Source organism: Canis lupus, chromosome 32 (assembly GCF_011100685.1).
Source record: "Canis lupus familiaris isolate Mischka breed German Shepherd chromosome 32, alternate assembly UU_Cfam_GSD_1.0, whole genome shotgun sequence".
Classification (NCBI taxonomy): Eukaryota; Metazoa; Chordata; class Mammalia; order Carnivora; family Canidae; genus Canis; species Canis lupus.
The window spans coordinates 19,975,473-19,991,916 of NC_049253.1; the positions used below are offsets into that span (position 1 = coordinate 19,975,473).

The 16,444-nt window shown below is 33.1% G+C and overlaps 1 protein-coding gene across 18 annotated transcripts in view; it reads left to right on the top strand.

The window, feature by feature from the left end:
* Positions 1 to 16,444, top strand: part of STPG2 (sperm tail PG-rich repeat containing 2) — a 531,806-nt gene that overhangs the window by 486,700 nt on the left and 28,662 nt on the right. For 2 of the 18 annotated variants that reach the window (XR_005382815.1, XR_005382823.1), the window contains one exon: positions 4,418 to 4,520. The exons of the other annotated variants lie outside the window; for them this stretch is intronic. The gene's annotated coding sequence lies outside the window, so the exon portion shown is untranslated. The remainder of the gene's footprint in view (positions 1 to 4,417; positions 4,521 to 16,444) is intronic. 18 annotated transcript variants of the gene reach the window in all.

Here is a 16,444-nt window from a genome sequence, read left to right on the forward strand (position 1 = left end):
GGAACCCCCAATTTACAAACAGGGTAGGCACAAAGACAACTAGTTCAAGGGAATCCACATCATGTGCAATCAATACCAGCTGAGTCTTTTTGTTTTCCACCATGGTGATGACAGTATTAACCCCAACTGGAAAGATAAGTGGCCTCTTGGTGGGGAATTTTCCTTTGCCACCAGCCTTATTCTCAGCCTGGGTTACTAATTTTTTGCTTCTTATCTTGCTTTGTCTCTGGTCTGTGGGCCAGTTTAAGCAGTTGATTAGCTGTTTTGCAGTTCAAGGCCTGGGTAACTGGTTAATCCCAGGAGGCACTTTTAGATGGTTAGTCTAACTAGCAGTTAGATGTACATCTAGCAGTTAGATGTAGCAGGGCTATTTGGCAAAGCAGGTGAGATCCCTTTTGGGCTAGATGCCCTGTCTGATGCCAAAATTCTTGGGCCTTTTCTCACTAAACTCCAAACATCAAATCTCCATTTGGATGTCTAATGGGCATTTCAAAATTTCCATATCCAAAGCTAAACTCCTGGTTTGGCTTCTCTCTTTCACATCTTCATCTACTCAGAAAATTTTCCAAATATATCCAAATTGCAACCTCTTTTCGTAATCTCAGCTGCTACCATGTCATCCTCTTTTCTCTGGATTATTGTTATAACCTCCCTGCTTCTACACGTGTTCCTCCTAATGTCTATTTCTCAGGATCATGGCCAGAATGTGCCAATTAAATTATAACTTAGATTAAGTCTTTCCTCTGTTCACCATGCACAATAGCTTCACTTCTTATTCCATCTAGAAGCCAAAATATTTATAATGGTATAAGGCCTTATGCCATATACCTACCTCCACCTCCGACCCAATTACTCTTTTGTCTCACCTTCTAACCTCCACCTAGCTCATTCCATATAGGTAACATTGTCTAGCTGGGGCTTTTTCTCATACTTGACTTTGCACCTACTGAGTATGCTGCTTAGAATCTCACCTTCACTTGTGCACGTGGTTCATTCCCTTTCTTCCAACCTTTGCTCATTTGTCATCTTCTCTCTCTCCTTTAATTTTTCCAATCCATTTATCCTATTCTGAGAAGACTTATTTGGTTTTGTTTGTCTTAAATTTTTTTTTTTTTTATGATAGTCACAGAGAGAGAGAGAGAGAGGCAGAGACATAGGCAGAGGGAGAAGCAGGCTCCATGCACCAGGAGCCCGACGTGGGGCTCGATCCCGGGTCTCCAGGATCGCACCCTGGATCAAAGGCAGGTGCTGAACTGCTGCGCCACCCAGGGATCCCTGGTTTTGTTTGTTTTAAAAAGTTGTTTCTAGCGCCACCTGGGTAGCAGTCAGTTAAGCATCCGACTCTTGATTTCAGCTCAGGTCATGATCTCAGAGTCCTTAGATCAAGCCCTGACTTGGGCTCCATGCTCAGCACAGAGTCTACTTGTCCCTCTTCCTCTGCTCCTTCTCCCACTTGCTTGCTTTCTCTCTCTCTCTCTTAAATAAAGAAAAATAAAATATTTAAAATAGTTTTTAAAAAGTTGTTTCTAACTATGATACTATAAACTCTGTCAAACTAGATATTTTTATCTGATTTGTTTACTACCATTTCTTCACTGCCTAGAATAGTGCCACATATATCAGATTTTCAGTAAAGAATGGTGAAATAATGAATAAAAGAATGAACTGTGAAAGGGCTAGGCCTTAGCTGCAGCTCTGTGTAATCTGAGCTGGGTTCTTTTTCTTATTGTTTTATTAAATTCCATGTCAAGGTCCACCACCCCAGCAAAAACTGTAGCATTCTCATAGTTTTTAGATCTTTTACTTAACTCTCTTATTATCCTGGAGTATGGAAAATCTTGGTGATATTTTCCCACTCTGCTGATGTTTCCCTGCATCATATAAGTTATTTTTACTTTCTTGGATTCATTCTGATTTTCCCAGGGCTGATGAATCACTTTAGTTAGCTTTGCTCAAAATTATAAAGTGTTGTTGAGAATATCCAGAATTTTCTTGTCTCATCATTTCCTAAGTATTGCTTTTTGGAGGAGATGTGGCAAGGATGATACTTTTTATTTTAACTGAGATCATCTGTGTTTTTTAATGGCTACTACTTTTTTAGTTTGGGCATTTCATTATTCTCTTTCATAGTTTAGATCCTGCTGGTGAATTTTGTTATTTTTACTATTTTTCTTCATTTTGTTAAGTATCGAAGAAGGGAGATTTTTCAATATTCTTCTAATCTTCTATCTCTGTAGGAAGTCTATGTATTATGTTTTATTTTTAGAAGTGCAGCAATATTTAAAAATAAGTCAAAAATCTGTGCTAATGGCATGTTTTTGTGTCTTTGTTTCTTATTTTAGCTAAAATGTGCAGTTATTTGTTGCAAGCTTCAAGACCATTATAATATTTTTTCAGGCTGCTTTTTATTTTTCCAGGTAGAGATTTTACTGCAAGAATTTCTAAATAATATTTTCCTAAATTGTATGATTATATTTTTCTTTCACTTCATACATGAAGGAAATTGTTTTGTGACTTATAAAAGTCTTTATAATTAAATAACATCAATGCTCTGCAGTGTTACATATAATCAAGAACAAAAAAGTATTCTCAGATGTTGAAAAGATCTTTATAGGGAGGTTTTTCTTAAACTTCACAATATAAAAATTGAAACACATGAACTTTGTATTAAAATTCTTTTAACACCTTCATGAAAATGACACATACCTTCAAAAATACTTTATCCACTTATGCAACATTACTCCTCATGAACACATTCTGTGCTATTAAAAGTCTACTATTTAAAGGTGGGCAGCATGGTTCTCTTCACAAATGAAAACTGAATCATAGTTTGAGAATGCCCAACACACAGTGGACTCACAAGACTAAATTATTTCTTTCTTAAAATCCTTTCACTTAAAGGGATTAAGAGTACCCTATTGTGATGAGCACTGAGTAATGTGTGGAATTGCTGAATCACTATATTGTACACCTGAAACTAATATAACATTATATGCTTATTATACTAGAATTAAAATTTTTAAAATATTTAGACATTAAAAAAAGCTAATCATCTAATAAACAAGTGCCTTATTTACATATCCTCATTTTCAGAAACAGAAAAGGTCTGTGGGATTCTGATTTTTCTCCAGGTCTGTCTAGCAAGGATTGTCTATAACTGCTATTTCCTATCCCCCTTCCTGCACGTGTTCAGGGGAACTTATTCCCAGGCTGTTACCATTAAAATTTGTTAAGCCTAGGCATCTATAAAGTACACCGTGGCAACAAAAGAAATGGAACAAATAACGGAAGACAGAGATAATGAAAAAGAGGAATCAGGAAAATATGTAAATGAATATGGAAAGAATGAGAAAAATTCATAGTGATAGCTTGCTAATTTGTTTTTTTAATCAATATTTTGAAATCATATGCATTTCTCAGACAGATATACCATACCAATGCTCTCTAAGACTGTAGCAAAAAAAAAAAGGCAAAGTATGTGGCATGGATACTGGAATATTACTATTTACATTGCTAATTTTTTAAAAGTTCTAACTCATCACAGCAATCTTTTAGAGTTTCTAAGTATAGTTCAAATTAATTTAATTAGCTAACAGAAGGAAATTTAACAGAAACGTATGTTTATTTAAATTGAAGACTTTAGGGGCACCTGGATGGCTCAGTGGTTGAGCATCTCCCTTTGGCTCAGGTCATGATCCTGAGTCAGGGTCCCTGTAGGGAGCCTGTGTCTCTGCCTCTCTCTCTGTGTCTCTCATGAATAAATAAATAAGATCTTTAAAAAAATAAATAAATTGAAGACTTTAAATAAAATAAGTATATCGTTCTCTGTTAATTAGATTTCTTTTGGTAGAGGAGTCTTCAAAATTTTAAAAAATAATTTAGAAAGCATATGATAGGGCAGAAAAGTATTACCTTTTCTGATTATATTAGAACTTATCCAGAACATTTATATCAATGTTACATATTTTATGTAACCTGAGCAATAATGTTAATTAATTGATGTTTATTAAATTACTAGTTCCCTTAGATGCTATAGTAGAAGGTAATTGGACATGTTGTAAAGGACTTATCAATAGTTTTGCATAACTAATTCTAGCTTTTTAAAGTTTGATTTGGAAAGTAGTTCATACACACTGCGTGCATGTGTTGTTTTCTGCTATCCTTAATATTTAGGAAGTAATGGAAATAAGTAGTATTTCAAAACTATTTCATCATTTTAATTTTAACTAACACGTATTTTTCTTGTATAACTCATTTTGAATAACACCTTTTTTGTCCTATGTAAAACAGTCAGAAGAACTCCTGCTTCTTTAAAAAAAAAAAGAAGGAATTAAACATGAGAAACTTTATTTTCCTTAGCATTTTAATATGAATGTTGCTTTCTTTTCTCTCATGGAATCATGAACTCCTATCTCAGGTTTAACAGCATAAAAACAAACAACTCCTGAAAAAAACTTGGCGACAAAATGAATGCCCCATGCTGCGTTTCACCTTTTAGGAAAGTCAAAGAACAAGCAAAGGTATATTTGTAAGAGATTATTAGATAAGAGAAATGATTTGCACACTGCTGGGATACACATACTTCTCTGTGGGAACTTCCTTCAGAGTCCGGATGTTTCTGAGAGAATGCGGTAAACTGCACAGGTATCTACACCTGCATAGGAGGCATGAGTATGACTTTCCAACAGATGGATCATTTTATTTTCCAAACCTAATGTTTTCTTGCTACCTTGTAGATTATGCAATATATTTCACTGAGTAATCATGGTAGTGCAGTAATTCTCCAGCTAAAGCTTTCTCATGAAACAAAGCTTACATTTTTTTTTTCCTTAGCAGCAGGAAACATTGGACTGAAAAGCAAATCACAATCTTCGGAGACTAGGTGCATGCTGTGTAATTCTGAGTTCAGCATGTGTCTTGGGGCGGGTGTTTAATAATTTTTTTTCTTGAGGCAGTTCTATTTTGTCTACCTAGAGATACAAAACACATTCTGTTCAACTATTAAAATGCTGTATTGTAATAAGCAGAAACTTGTAATCGTTAAAATCAAATGAAAAATTGCAAACTGTTTTTTGCTTTCTCTTTACAATACATTCTGATTGAAAACACTTTCTTTTTGGGCACATAAGTAGGATCTGTTTAGTGTAATAAAAGCAGAAAATGACAGTACTAAAGAAATTTGCCTTTATTAATGTTAATCATGTATAATTTATAAAACATATTTGCTGTCTCTGATTTTTCAACATGTGTATGTGTGTGTATGTAAATCATTTTTGAGTATTTATTTAATGTATTCATGAAATCTATGGAGAACATAATAAATAATTCTTTCGCTTTCCTCATATGACTGAAAATTAAGGAAAAAAACCTGCAAATATTTAGGCTCCTGTGGACAATAGCTACTTGTAGACATACAGATGTTAATAAGCTCAATAAAGTAAGTGTACCATTAATAAGTGTAAGTTTATTATATATCCATTATTATATATTTGAGAATAACCAATTATTCCCTGAAAGTTCATGATCTCAGAATCGTGAGATTGAGCCCCACCTCCGGCTTCACACTTAGCATGGAGTGGGCTTGAGATCTCTCTCTCCCTGTCCCTCTGCCCCTCCCCGTGCTTGCTATCTCTTGGTAAATAAATAAAATCTTTAAAAAAAACTTGCTTTGATATTTGTTTTACATCCTCTTGTTTTTCATTTGTACTGTCAACAACGGGTATAGTTTAATTTAGGATTTAGATGCCAGTGTAAGTATGTGACATATATATTTTCTTAATTTTGCATTATCCTATACATTTAATTACTATTATAGAGGGATGTTAATGTCACATTGCAGAAAAGCTTGTGGGATGAGAGATATGTAGCTGTCTGAAATTGTAGCCTACTACTATTTGTTCTCTGGCCGTAAATATTCAAATCCTGCCCATATGAAAAATTCTCTTTTCTACCCCAAAAGTCTCATCCCATTACAGCATTAACTTGAAGTCTATCATGTCATTATCTAAATTTTATCAGTGCTTCTCAGGGCTACCACCTAAGTGGTAGGTCCTTGCAGTGCTTCTCAGGGCTACCACCTAAGTGGTAGGTCCTTGCATATAGTTTCACTTAATATAAAGACTTACAAATGAGAAAGAGAATTTGTCCTTTTTTTCATCCAACATTCAATGCAGAAGAACAAGATAGGATGACTTCAGGTAACACACATAAGGTGGAGAGAGAAGGACAGAAGACACATAGAAATCATTATTCCATAAAAATTCTAAAATCCAGTTAGGCAAATTTGAGTTTCTGCCAAAACTTGAAATAGTGGACTTAGGGCTCAGGTAAGATGAGGTTAATATCCAACCATAAATTTAGAATGAATTAACAAAGACAATAACTTCAACTATCAAAATTAGAAAAAACAAAGCTAACGATTTTTTGAGTTGGTGAAGCAGAAAGAGAATAAAAAATACATTTGCCAAGCCAGTTGAGGCTATAGTAATTAAATCCCCTACTCTATAAATATGATTTAGTTACATATTCACATGCCTTTTAGCCTATTTATTTGTATGCTTTTTGCCAATAACTAGTGTTCTGGAAACAGAAGAGTTAACATCAGAAAAGAGAAAACTGAGTGATCATATATCTGAGTTCTTTTCAGCAGTTACTGTAGCCAAGTAACTGAATTCTAGTCACTGGAATGTGTGTGGACATGATGTCTGCCACTTCCAGGCCTGGCGCTTAAAACATTGTTTGTGTTGTCCTCTATGCTATTTTTCTTTCTGTTCAATCAGGGATTGCAGAAGACATCTTGGAGGCTGGTTTTTGAAGATGGTGGGTTTGCTCTAAGTCTGGGTTCCTAAAAGACTGAATAACTTATTCACTCTCCTCACCCCATCCACCTTGCTGACCTGAAGCATTTGTTCTCTACTTTTATCTGAATGAGACACAATTTCTATTGTGTCTATTTGTTTATAGCAATTTAGGTCAATACTATATTTACACATATTACGGTGGGAAAGAAAGTTATTATCATACATTATTTGCTTTTTCTCCGAATTTAAGTTCTCAAGATTAGTCTCTGTTGATACATGTCAATTGAGTTCCTTTATTTTGACTGTTAGATAGTATTCAATTGTGTTGAGGCCCATGACTTGGTTATCTCTTGCTATGAATACAAAGTGTAACAATATGGATATAAAGAGCATGTAACATCTTCGGGATTATAGTCATTTCTGTGGAAAGAGAAAGAAAAGGGAGAGGGGATGGAATTGTATTTTTTTGTAAGTGGCAATTTTGATCATTATGGATGGTAAATACACTCTATATTTTCTCTAATTTCAAAATATATAACTAAAGTACAAATTACTTGTGATATTTTATATCTATATGTATATGTGTTTGTTCCCCTGAAATACACTTAGTATAAACATAAAATGGCAGAATTAGCTTAACTCAACTTTTTAGTATTACTGTATTTCTTTAAATCTAATATGCCATCAAGGTGTTAGAGGCCATATTATTTACATAGTACTAAGAAAGAAAAAATGTTTCCCATTCTGATTTTAAGAAACCATACTTTGTAAGATGCATTCTAATTTTAAAGATATTAAGAAATGGGTGTTTTGGAATCAATAAAATATTTTTTTCCTAATAGCAGATTTTATTTTTTCAGAGATGTAAGTATCATGAAAGGATTTATTTGTTAATCAGCCTTATTGAGATTCTATCCGTATAAAATTTTACAACTAAATTTAAAGTTTTAGTTCAATGAGCTTTAATAGTTGTATAGCCACCACCAAAATAATAGAACATTTCCATCACTTCTTACTTATTTATTTTTAGTGAGGTTTAATTGATGGACAATATCATATTAGTTTCAAATGTATAACAAAATTATTTGATATTTATACATATTGTGAAATGATCACCACAATAGTTCTAGTTAGCATTTGTTACCATACAGAATTTTTTTTTCTTGCGATGAGAGCTTTTAAGATGTACTCTCTTAGCGAGGTGCTTGGGTGACTCGGTTCAGCGTCTGGCTTTGGCTCAGGTCATGATCTCAGGATCCTGGGATTGAGGTCTGCCTTGGGCTCCATGCTCCATCTTAGAGTCCTGGGATCAGTGGGCTCAGCATGGAATTTGCTTCTCCTTCTGCCTCTCCCACCTCCCCTTGCTCATGCTCTTTCTCTCTGAAATAAACAAAATCTTTAAAAAAATGTACTCTCTTAGCAAATATGGAGTACAATATTAACTATAGTTGCCATGCTGTACATTGTATCCCCATGACTTTTTTATTTTATTACTGAAAGTTCGTGCCTTTTGAATACCTTCACATATTTTGCCCACTTTCCACCCCACTTCCTTCACTTCTTTAAAGTGAGTTTCTCTTTCAATGATCCATTACCTGCAGCAGCCACTGTTCTGCTCTGTGATTATCATTATTATTATTTTTATTATTTTTTTGTTCATGGCAAAGTGCTCTTTTGTGTCTTTTTTTTTCACTTAGTATAATAGTTTTTGGATTTCTCTATGTTTTCAATGAGTCAACAGCTTGTTCTTTTTTATTGTTCAATTGTATTTCATTATATAACTATACAATATTTGTTTATCCATTCAAAAATTGATGAGGCATTAGAGTCACTTCCAGTTTCAAACTATTATGACTGAAACAGTTATGAACATTTGAGTACAAGTTATTATGTGAACATATGTTTTCATTTCTCTGGGTAAATTGAATGTGATCAGTGAGTGTATATTTAACTTAACAAAAGAATGCCAAAGAAGTTTCCACAGTGGTTAAAAAATTGTACATTCCCCCTAGTGACATACCAATTGCTCCATGTCATGATCAACTTTTGATACTATCTTTTTAATTTTAGCCATTATAGTATGTATGTGACTTAATTTGCATTTGTCTTGTGACTAATAATATTGAGCATCTTTCCATATGTTTATTTGTTGTTTATAATCTTCTTCCATAAAATGCCTATTCAAATATTTTGCCTAAGGTCAAAGGCAAACAAAGCCAGCCACTAAAGTGGTAAGGACAGATTTTAATCAATAATACCCTATTACAATAGGGAACTGAGTCCAGGTGAGGTGAATTCAAATGTGATTATATAGGAGTTACTGGGTATTTTAAAGGGAGAATGAGGGGATTGGAAGGGAGGTTGATAGGGGCTGAATTGAGTCAGGGAAATGAAAAATTGCAAAAATTGGGGAAAAGACTTGGCCCATGTTAAAAAGCTAGGTCTGCATCCTCCTACAGAGACTGGGAGACAGGGACTCTATCTGTAAGAGCTGACTGGAGCTACCAGGAAGTACTTTTGGCAGCATAGCCTGCAAAACAAAGTGTTTTGTCAGTTTTCTCAGGCAAGCACTTTAAGGGGAGCTAGAGTCACTTTCAGAAGGTGGCCTTGAGCTGTTAGTATTTTGTTCAGGTTTTAGAAGCCAAGGTTGAGGCCTAGTCATGAGAGTGCTCAGAGGAGCCTAGCTAGATTTTAGTTAAGGAGAGAATCTTTGTCACTACTTCATTTGATTTTTGCTTTCTTATTACTGAGCTGTAGGTATTTTTAAATATAATATGATTATAATTCTTAATGATATATTATGTTTTAAAATATTGTTTCCCAAGCTAGGGCTTGATTTTTCATTTTCTCTTTTGAAGAACATTAAAAAATTTTTGATGGAGTCCAAATTGTCAATTTTTTATTGTATGGTAGATAACTTTGCATCCTGAGATTTTTGCCTTACCTAAGGACACAAAGATTTTGTACAAGGTTGTTTTTTTTCCCCTAGAATCTCTGCAGCAGTACTACTTATATTTATATATAAGAGCCATTTCAAATTTAATTTTTGGATATGTCATGACCTAGAGAAAGAAAACCTTTTGTTGGCATTGGATATAAAAAATTGTTCTAGAAATGTTTATTGAAAATATTTTTCTTTCTACATTGAACAACCTTGGGAGCTACATAAAACATCAATACCATATATGTTGGTCAATTTGTGAACTCTCTGTTCTATTCCACTTATCTATATGTCTGCCCTTATACAAAATCCAAATTATTTTAAAGCACTTAGGTGGCTCAGTTGGTTAAGTGTCCAACCCTTGATTTCAGCTTTGGTCATGATCTCAGAGTCCTAAGATCAGGCCCCTCATGGGGCTCCCAATGTTCAGTGGGGAGTCTACTGCATATTCTTTGTCTCCCTCTCCCTTTGCCCCTCCCCCTGTTCACACACACACTTTCTCAAAGAAATCTTTTTTTTTTTTAATTCAAAGTATTTTGATTAATGTAGTCATAGTATAAATCGTGAAATCAGATAGTATAGGTCTTAAAAGTTTGTTCTTTTATTAACAATTGTTTTAATTAGTTTTGGTAATTTAAATTTTTATATGCATTTTAGAGGTAGATTATTAGTACCAAAAGGGAGCCTGTTGATATTTCTATTGTGTTTCATCTATAGATTATTGTAGAGAAAATTGATATTGCATCTTCCACTCTATGAATAATATATAAATCTCTATGTATCAGGACTTTTTAAAGTTTTTCTCATCAGTGTTTTATATTTTTCAGTGTACAAATCTAATACAGATGTTGTTAAATGCTTTATTATGACTTCAAATTACAGTATTTTCTGGCTAATATTTAAAACACAATTGATATTGACCTTCTATCCTGTAACATTGCTAAACTCATTTATTAACTCTGGTGTCTGTTTTGTAAATTTCTTTGATTTTCCACCTAGACTTTCACTTTTGTCTCTGTATTAAAGACAATTTTAATTCTTTTCCAATCAGTATGCCTATCATTATTATTATTACTTTTACATATTACAGTGCCTAGAAACTCCAGTGCCATATTGAATAGGAGATGTGAACACAGACACCCTTTCCTTCTTTCTCATTTTAGTGGAAAAGCATTCAGTCTTTTATAAATAAGTTATATTAGTTTTAAGTTTTTCATAGATTCTGTTTATTAGATTGAAAATAATTTCTTCTATTTCTAGTTGGCTGAGAATTTCTACAATGAATATTTATTGAAATTTGTCAAATTCTTTTTTGGTACCTTGGGAGAAGATCTGAGTGTTTTTCTTTTCTCTTCTTTAATATATAACTATGGTAAATTACACTGATTAAACCATCCTTGCATTCCCAAATATGGACAAAATGGGATCTAAGATAAAAACAATTTCTACCTTCCTAATAAAAGTCATTGAAATTATTGTGGGAAAAGAAGTAAAAAAGTAAAGTCTTCATTTACTCCAGAGCTTTCCATTTCCTGATTCTAATGTAATTTCCAAACATTATTTCCTATTAGTTCATTTCATATTCATGAATTTTAGCTTAAGGAAAGTACTTGATATTCTCCATGTCACTTGACCCAGTATTCCCACTTTATTGACTCGTTCTGTTCACTTTTTGAGTATCACTGTCATCTCTACATTTACAAAATTTAGGTTTCAAAGCCCAGTTTATTTTATTTTTTTTAAAGATTTTATTATTTATTCATGAGAATACACAGAGAGAAGAGAGAGAGAGGCAGAGACACAGGCAGAGGGAGAAACAGGCTCCATGCAGGGAGCCTGACGTGGGACTCGATCCCGGGTCTCCAGGATCAGCCTTGGGCTGTAAGCGGCACTAAACCGCTGAGCCACCAGGCTGCCCCTCAAAGCCCAGTTTAAATGCAGATTTGTCAACCAATCAAAGCAGAATTCCCGACTTCTTCCTTTGAATTTTATCTTTAGCCTATAACTCAGAAACATATTAATTCCTACCTTGTGTTAATATTGGTTGTGTGATAGCTCCATCTCTTTTATTAGACTGTATATTCTTTATAAGTCACATCTGTTTTGAATACCTTTATTTACTCGAAGTATCTGTTCTACAAAATAGTAAGTGATTTAAAAATGTCAATTGGATTTATATAAACTAGAAATGAGATTTTTCAAAAGGAGACAGAGAAGCAATATTCAATAATGCTGATAATAAAGGAGGAGGTTATGAACATTAAAAGAGAGAAGAGAAACAGAATCATAAAGAACCATTGATGATTGAGGACACTTTAAGTTATACAGTAATTTTTGTTATAGATCTATCTTGGAAGATCATGATAGGCAAATTCTTAGAACTGATGACATCATCAACTTGTTTTCATATGTTGGAGTGCCCATGATGTATTTGCAAGATCTTTTCTTTTTGATCACTAATCTCACCATAAATCTATGCTAGTAATTCCCAAATTGTATCTTCAACCTGATTCTAGTTCTCTCTCGAAACTCCACAATATGTATCCAACTGCCCAGTTGATACCTCCACCTGGATTTGAAAATGTCACTTGAAGGAGTGACAGGTGTCTACTTGGTGATCGATACATATTTACTGAATCAAGAAATTAAAAAGAATTATATTTATCACCAAGTAGAGTTCATCCCTGAAATGAAAGAATGACCCAACAGTAGAAAGTATCTCAATGTAATTAATTGCATCAACAAATTAAAAGGTAAAAACAATATAATTAAGTTAAAAGATGTTGCATAATTATTTCTAAAATTCAAGGACCTTTCCAAATAAAGAGCTGAACAAAAATAGGATTTGATAGTACAGTAAACTAATTTTCAAACTATGTAGAAAATCCTGATAGCAAGCATAACATTAAATATTAAACATTAATTTTATTCCCATTGAAGCCAGGATGAAGGCAGTGATACCAACTATTATTCAACTTTGTTCCAGAGGTTTTTATAAAAAGATTTATTTATTTATTTATTTATTTATTTATTTATTTATTTATTTATTTATTTTAGAGCAGGGGCAGGGGCCTGAAAAACCTGTCTTAGATAATTTCCTTAGATAATTATAATTTAATAATTAAATTATACACAAGGATTTTTTCTAAAGATGGTTATTCAGTATTTTTGTAGGCAGCACACTCAAAACAACCATCACATCTTATTCATAGTTAATGTCTGAAAAAATGATAGAAGTGTATCTATACTAAGAATATGTCAAAAGAGTTAATGAGTAGATTAAGAGAGCAAATTAATGTTATATGAATTGACTTGTAGAGCTATTGTAATAAATTGTTAAATAAACAAGTAAGTTAAAGAATTCTATATATAATGCCATATTTATATGAAACAAAAGCATTTAGTTATTTGAGCAAAAAGAAAAAGTATAGGTGGATCCATAAGAAAAAGATATTATTTGTTGCCAGCTAAGGGAAGCTCAATAGTTGGTTCTATTAAAAATATAACTATTTCATTTATATCAATGAACACTTATTACTTTATAATTTTATAAAAATATGATAAAATAAAGAGGAATATCTCTTTTTTTTAAAGATTTTATTTATTTATTCATAGACACAGAGAGAGAGAGGCAAAGACACAGGCAGAGGGAGAAGCAGGCTCCATGCAGGGAGCCCAATGTGGGACTCAATACCGGGTCTCCAGGATCACACCCCAGGCCGCAGGCGGCGCCAAACCACTGTGCCACCAGGTCTGCTCAATAAAGAGGAACATAATGATAATGATTGAGTCTCTTTTCCCTAAAAGTCAGAAAGGTTTCTGGTACACTAGCTAGTTTTTTTTTTTTTCCTATTTTAAACATCTTCCATGTTCCTTGTATACCAAGCTGTGAGGTGGTAGGAACAGTTTGTTCTACATGCAAACAATAGGATATATATTGTAGAATATTTAAGAACAATAATCAAAACCCAGTACAAGCCAGTTGACTTTTTATTATCACAATGAGCTAGCAATTTTGAACATATCAGTGGTAATAGTGGTAAAATGCCCCTCCCTTACCAGGTGACCACTATCCCACTCCAACTACCACCACCATTTTTTTGTGTTCTACCTTTGATTCAAAAGTGAAACTAATATAATTTTATATGCTAATTATATCTCAATTAAAAAGAAATGATTTTTTAAATGTTTGTGTGGATAATTACTAACCTATCTCAATAATGTCTACCATGTCTCAGTTTTAGACAACTCTCTAGTTCATCGTTTGCTCTCAACAGTGTGCGTATATATGCATTCTAGAAATGGCAATTAATGAACTATATTTTTCTTTTGTTAAATCTACTTTCATCAAATAGAAATATATGTTCATAAAAAAGGAATACCCTCAAGAAAGTTTATAAAATCTCCAATTCTATCTTAAAAGTGCAAGCAATGTCAATTAGCCTTTTGGTTCATATTCCATAAACAAATATTTTTCCCTTCTGATCTTATCAGACATACTCTAAACATAAACAAATTTAACCATTTCAAAATTTAATAACATAGTTTTCTAAATGTTCTTAAATATGCAGTATCCTCTGTTGTGCGATTTATTGGATTAAGTATCTTCAATTGTGTTTCAAAAAAACTGAGTTTTGTAAAGTGCTATATGCATTTAATATGCACATAATAATTCTCAAATCAGCCTTTGTGTATGATGTATATTTTACACATACCTAATTTGAGAGTTTAAAAGGAAGAAAGAAATACTTTTATTTACTACTTAGATGTGTTTGCCTTCTAAAAGGTTTTGCATTATTTGTGAAACTGATGATATCAATAAATCAGAAACATAAAACAATAAGCATTCAGAAAATGTTTTCTTCAAATCTGAGTGGTATTGTTTTTACAATATTAGACCTTAACTGATAGGAACCCCTTCTTAGAACACTGAAATAATAAGAATACTGTAGTATTTTTAGTATTATGAATATTACTGTTTCCCCTTATTGTTCTAATTAGAGTCTGTAGTCTGGAGACATTTACCCAAATAAAGAGACTAAAGTTTAAACTACAGATAATCAACATATTTATATTTATATATTTATATACATATTTATATTTATAAAGATGCATTTTATATTGTAAATCAGGTATATTAAGAATTACATGTTTCTGGGATGCCTGGGTGGCTCAGAGGTTGAGGGTCTGTCTTTGGCTCAGGATGTGATCCCAGTCCTGGTATCGAGTCCCATATCGGGCTCCGTGCATAGAGCCTGCTTCTACCTCTGCCTGTGTCTCTGCCCCGCATTATGTCTCTCATGAATAAACAAATAAAATCTTTTAAAAAAATAATTAAAAATTTAAAAAAAGAATTACATGTTTCAAAATGTATACTGAAAAATACTGTTAAAAGAAAGATTATATAACATAACAAATTCTCCTTTCCAAAATAATGAAAAACAGTTTTCCACATTATAAATCACAGAGGATATTTTAGTGAAAAACTTCAACAAAGTAGCACTAATCAGCAGAGCAAGGGTGCCTCATATGTCAATCAGCTGCTGTGTTTTAAAATCCCAGAGCTCTCATTAAGAGAATTAATCCACAATATTTTCCTAATCTCATTACCTCCATATTTTATTTTGTTTTTTCTATATCTCCTGAGAGAGGAGACTTGAATCCAAATCGCAAAATAATTGTCTCAAATCTTACTTTTATTTTATTTTACAAAATTAAAACATATATTTTAGAAGCTAATAGCTCCCACAATCATAGCTCATTTTAGATAGTGCTTCTAGTAAGATCCAGGGTACTTTTACTCACATGATAATCTCTTTCTCTTTATATGCCCATGATGCTCAATGTAGAATCTACTTAATTTGTCTGTCTCTTTGATTACTGGTCCTTTAAACCGTCAGATCATTCTCCCACTGTGCCCTGACTAGCTCATGCAAGTAGGCAAGGAATAACAAGACCTCTTCTAGGCATTTACACTCTTTATTGCCCTCCTGACTTCTCAGCACAGAGAATTCTGCCTTAGTGATTTACCTTCTGTACCTTCTGGATCTGTGTCTTTATGAAACATTTCTCCAGACTCCCTTTCTGGCTCTTTAAGCTTGTTCTTTCTCTTTGATTTTGCTTGTGTCTGTTTTTGTTTTTGTTTTCTTTGTAGTCACGGTCATAAACAATTAATTTTACCTTTCCTATTCCATGAATTCTGAGCTCAAATATACAACTGCCTACTGTCTTCATTGTCTCAGCTTTCCCTCAGACATTTCAGACTCCAAATTCCACAACTAAACCTAGTATCTTCCTCTCTGAATCTGCTCTTTCATTATCCTTTCCCTGTTGGTGAATTATAGCAATCCTATGAGTTATATTGGACTCCTTCCTATACGTCACTGCCATACCTAATTGAACAACTCAGTGTTTCCAAAGAATTCCCCACATTCTCTTCCATATGTAACAGACTCTCTTGATTCAGTATTATATCATTTCAGGTTTTTGGTTCATTTTATTCCAAAAGAAAACAAAATGACCACATTGATTCCAAATCCAAATTCCTTAGTGTGAACTCAGTCCCTTACTACATTAACATGCATTTTTAAAATTTTATAGATGTTATTGGTTGTTATTATAGAAAATTGAACATTCTATTAAGCCAATAAGCAAATGAACTTTTAATAGTACCACCTGAAAATCATAATCATGTATGTTTGCC